The sequence below is a fragment of the Octopus bimaculoides genome, chromosome Z (assembly GCF_046866305.1).
Source record: "Octopus bimaculoides isolate indiv1 chromosome Z, ASM4686630v1, whole genome shotgun sequence".
Taxonomy (NCBI): Eukaryota; Metazoa; Mollusca; class Cephalopoda; order Octopoda; family Octopodidae; genus Octopus; species Octopus bimaculoides.
This window is the reverse complement of record NC_142944.1, coordinates 7,421,375-7,427,438: the sequence shown is the minus strand read 5'-3', so window position 1 is coordinate 7,427,438 and position 6,064 is coordinate 7,421,375.

Genomic DNA, 6,064 nt, shown 5'->3' with positions numbered 1-6,064 from the left:
TTATGTTAACATCTGCTGGGCAGCTGATATCTCTATCCCAAATCACTATGTCAGCCTATTATTTTTACATGTGTGTGTGTGTGTGTGTGTGTGTGTGTGTATTAAATCAATCGCATAGCTGATTATTAACAATTTGTTTATCTTTCATTTTGATCCAATGCCGTTTGTTTTTGTTCTTCAACTTATGTGTATAAAGTTCGAAAGATCGCCAATTCTACTTAAACGCACATATCTCTCTATAAACATAGTATATGTAAACGAACCAAATAGAAACTTTTGCACGTTCATTCCATCTGCTGCAAATAGTAGTCATCTCTTTTATTTCACGCACTACGGTCCATAAATAAAAAAGAAAGAAAAAAAAGAAGAAATTATGTATCTAGGATACCGTAGTCTTGGCTACATTTTATAGCATTAAACAAATATAGGACGTTCACGACTTGACTAAGGAAAAGTCTGCTCATTCAGGCCTGACATGGAGTTAAATAATAACACATGTATGCAACAATAAAAACAGAAGTTAACGAAGTCTAAATAATAACGTATGCGTTTGCATTGACAATTTCAGTTTCCACGAATGAAAGCTGCAGATGCAGCCAGAGTGACCATTATATTGCAGTAAATAATACGATAATGATTAAATATGCATTAGCTATTGCGGTATAAATTTCCCTCTGTTGTTGTTATCTAGAGCGTATGCTTGCTTGACACTCATTTCATAATCAATGGATTTATGCAAATGAGCTAACAAAATGAACTATGTAGGTCAGCAACAACGATCCCGTACTGGATCGGTTTATATCAAAGAATAACATGTGCTACCTTCTATCCACTCATCTCTCCCTTTCTTTCTCTTTCTCTCTGTCATTCAGTCACTCTCTCTCTCTCCCCCCCCTTTCTTTCTCTTTCTCTCTGTCACTCAGTCACTCTTTCTCTTTGTGTCTCTCTCTCTGTTTCTCCCTCAATATGTTTCTAGATCCTTCTACACTGAAACCAAGTACTGAGTAGCACTCATTCGGGGTATGTTTTATCGATCTATATGGTAAATTATCTATCATAGAAAACGAAAGTAGAATTCACTTCCTATTTCCTTTTTCTTAGCTTCCATTTTCAGCCACTGTTCCTATACTTAAACAATATTGAAATATCATACAACATATAGCTGGTCCTCCACATTTTCCTATCCAAATTTCATCAATCAGATACTTGAGGTTTTGTTCAAGACCAGCTCAACCTTGAACAAGCCAACATATACTCAAAGCCATTCCAGATGTGGCCACTGCTACTAGTGTATTAGAACTACATTGTTCTTTCCTCTATGCGTCATTGCTTGCATGTATGTGTGTGCGCACGCGCGTGCATATACTTTGTGTGTGTGTGTGTGTATTTTAATCATTTCAAATCGGTGGAAGTCATAAAGTGACTCAGTGGCTGAGAGTTTCCTACATTACCAATGAGTCTGCCGTGCGCGCGCGCATGTTTGTATATATGCAACTGCATGCCTGCACGTATGTATGTACGCAACCGGTGGGGGTCTCGTTCGGAAGTTCCAGGATTTACCACTATCATTTCCAGGTCTATTCTGGCCTGGACTAGTAGCCTCTGCCAGGATCCCAGCTATGGGTTAACTAGCAGATGTGATGACGATCCATCAGGTTGCGTAGTGAAACCACCGGGAGTGAGGGACTCCTAACTGTTATCACAACATCTTTTCAGGAGAGAGAGAGACACTCTGATGTGAAACCTGCAGTGTCACATGGTCACAAATCATCTCGCTTTGGCCTGTCTCTAAGGACTAGTTACAGAGGCTCAGACAGTGGTACTCGTCTGGTATAAGTGCTTATCACTATAATCCAATGACGTACAGATGTCTCTTTGTGGTGACCTCATTTGTCATTCCATCTACTGAAAGTCGTATGGCAACGCATGCACGTGTGCAGACCGAACCACTTGGAGGAAGTGTTCAGTAAGTTACAACTTCCGTCTGTCACCTATGCTTCAAACCATACAGAACTGAAGTGAGGCTGAATAGTCATGTGAGAAGTCATGGACAGAAAGTCAGAAATGCCATTGACAATGAAGAAGCACAAGGAGACGGTAATTATCTGTGAAGATGAAGCAATCATCATAAATGTGTGGCGGGTGTTTGTGTATATGCGCATGTGTATGTGCGTGTACATGTATTCACTTACACATACACATATATGTACTTGTATGTATTTGTTTATATACACATACATACATACATGCATACATACATACATGCATACATACATACATACGTACATATATATTCTGAAGTGTACAGTATTTTACATCCATTACGGCTGATCTTACCAATCAGTTTCGCCCTGGGGATTCAACGGAGTGTTAGGTGACAATCCGATTATGTAAGCCTGCGCTCATCAGAGCTAGCCGATATGAAATGAAATATGGCGACTGCTCTCTATTTTTGGAGGTGAATAGACACATCCAATTTGCAGTTGCTGTGAAAAAGATGATGAAACAAAACGATTAGGGGATTGAGTTAAGAGTTATGTCCTTTGGTACAAAACCCTAACCACTAGAGTGATTATGTTGCAAGTCGGCAAGAGTTTTCTGGAAGTGTTTGTGGGAAATGTGTGTGTCCTTAAGGTTGGTGTTCTTGCAGAAATAGAATTTGTGTAGTGGTATTATATGTATAACCTTTGCAGGGCGTGTGGACATACACATCTGTGTTCGTTAGTGTGTTTTTCTTTTATCAATCAGTTAAGTTCGTAGACCTTTATGTGTACATGTGAATGGGTACAATGAGCGTGAGAATTTATATTGGAGGGTGGGGTGGAAAACAGTCTTTTGGGTATGTGTCCGCTATGTTGGGACGTGCGTTAGTGTATGCTCTGATCAAACTCTTTGCTGGAGTCCAAGGTATTGGCGGAGGGCCGAGGTTGGGAGACTGATGATTATAGTCATGATGGGGCACGATAGGATGTACTACCTTTCATGTGGCAAAGATTAAAATTTCACTTCTGCTATTCAGGTAAATGCCTGAGTGCTGGGTGCTCTTTAAAACTGCTCTTTTCTCAGCCAGGCATAACCTGCACTTCCTGCTGCTGCTGAAGTTCGGTTTACGTTTCTCTAGGATCTTCTACTGCACTCGGTGACGCTTTCTTTCAAAGACTAAACGTGCTTGGTCAGGGTTATGACGTTATGTCTCTCCGGGTTGTTGAAGGAGCACGTGTGGTTGTCATAGCGGGTTCTGAAGAGGCCTTCAGTTGCATCCACATACTTTCACACGTTTGGTTGCCTATTTGGTCCTTACATACTTACATTACATTACATTACATACAAACATATATATATATATATATATATATATATATATATATATATATATATATATATATATATATATATATATATATATATATACGCATATATATATATATATATATATGTACACACACACACACATATATATATATATATATATATAAACATTTTTTGTATATTTTTGTGTATTTTTTTTATTAATATTCAGTAGAAGCAACAGAGTGACTCAAGGGCCGAGGTTAGCACTTATCAAACTAGTTACAAATTAAGGAGTTGTGAATTTATATACCGGTGATAGTGGTATTTACCTGGATACTTCTGGAACAAATTATAGAAACGATTGTTCCAGAAATATCCAAATATACAAGTTTCTATATTCCTATTGTCGAGTTATAATTTGCTAACAATGATTATATATAATAACTAAGAGCTAAGCAAAAGAAATTGCTCGACTAGCATTTCTTATTTTACCCAGAGAATTGTATTTGATTAATTGTAACAACTTTAAAATATCATGTTTGCACGAGAAAAAGCATAGATTTCTGTTTTAAGGTAGGTAATTTATTAACTAATAAAATATGTCGCACTTCAATAAAGTTTGCTTTCTTTCTTGTTTCCAGGAGAAGAAGGGGCTATTGCTATGATGTTCCAGTGAAGTTCGTATTTTGTATTCGAATTGTTAAAATAAAATGTGTACTTAGCTAGTTTAGTTAAATTTTATAATTAAAAAAAAATATTTCTAAGGCTGTGTGCAAGCTGCAGCGACCCTTAAAAGAATTAAATCTGATATCTGTTGATGTTATGACACTACATCTGTAAAAAAACGTTGCTCACTAAAACAATATCTCTAAGGGGACAAGTAGAAGTCGTTCTAAAGTTACAATTTAAGACAAAATTTTGTGAAACTGACTTGCGTTCATACATGTTTGAACTTTTATGACTAACCTTTGTTTCTATATTATTAACAACATCATTGCTACTACTTACGTTATCTTTCTGTTTGGATGCTGCCCATCAAGTAGACTGACCGTGTAACCACCAAAGGGGTTCTGTTTGCATCTAGATATCCAACCTTGTCATCTTACTACAACTCTACCTCCTCTAGCTCGGTCACATACAGATAGGAAGTTCCCGAAAGACCTCTAGCAAGAGAACAGAGGGCCGACCACGTTTTCGTTTCAATGTGCGACATAAAATCTCTTTGCTTGAACGTTGAAACTAGGAGGATAGTTCTCGTGATATCTCCAACGTGAGATTGGAACTAGGCAAGAGTTTAAAAAGACGAAAGGAGAAATTTAGACTTGCTGATAATGAAAAGTAAAATGAGGGGGAGGAGCAACACAGGAAACCCCAGTGGCCGAAGCCAGGTCTGTAATTCATGTGTGGGTCTTTTACAGACACGACACATGCCAACAAAGTCGAAGCAAAAGTTTCTGATGCAAACCAAAAATATGCTTCCAATTCCAAAATGCGTGTGACGCGGGAGGGGAGGGAGCATGTGTGCAGTGTGCTGAATTTGAAGCAGTGGTGTGGTAGAATTATGATGTTCCTGCAGTTTTTCAGGTATTCTATCACAATTAGGTTTCCGTATTTAAATCAATCGGATTCTCACTTTTCAAACAGACATCACTTTTTCCCGCCTCAAGTGAAAGCGTTTAAAAAAGGGAGAAACAAAAACACGAAAAACAAAACAAAACATTTTCAATATTTACCATTTTAAAACATTACATTACTATTAAGTTACACACGCGCGCGTTTTGAGTGCTATTTATCTTCTTTTTACAAAATCCGTATATAAACATAAATTTAATGATTTGTGTCCAAATTGTAACTAATCAACTGCTGTGGTGTATGTGTGTGATGCTACGAATATAAGTTATAAAAAGATACCATGAAAGAAGCTTACATTTCATTTTCCGTTACGGAGTTGTTAATGAAAACTATAAAAATTTATTTATTATTGGTTCCATGTGTCTCACAGTTGCAAAGATTGTGGGAGAAAGTATAATGTTGTATTGTTCAATCCTTTTCCTTGAGTATTAACGAGGGAATAAAGTGAAACGGTTAAAACTAGAGAGAGGAAGAGGGTCGCAGACACTACATTCTACCGAGTGGTCAGTGGAGTTCCGGAAAAGTTACACTGTCGTAAATGAATGAAGAATCGAGCGCAAATTTTGCTGGAATTAACACTTGAAGGTTTCGGAATAGATAAATGATATATTTTATTTAATCATGGCGTCAATTAATTTAATTGAACAGAAAGAAAAAAAAGTTTAAGCAAAATGGGATAATAAAGAACGAGCTTAATACTAATAAATCTTCAGCAATCTCTGTTTTTCTTTCTCTCTAAGCCTTAATTGTTGTTGCATATGCATTAATAATAGCAATTAAGAAGATTAGAAATTATACCGTCGCAAACAATAGCGTATAATCTGTCTTAATTGCTCCTATTAAAATAAAGAAAGCATTATAAAATTTAGTATTATTTATTAATAATTATGTTAGAAACAATTATCATAATTAACTGAAGTCGATATAATCAATTATACCCTTACTTTCTCAATTTGAGACTGTGCCTCTGTAAGAAAATATAAGTAGCAATAACTGTACTCTAACTATTGTGTACATATATATATATATATATATATATATATATATATATATATATATATATATATATACACTCATGCATACGTACAAACATATATACGCACACATTTATAGGTGTCTGTATGTCGAACCGTTAGACATG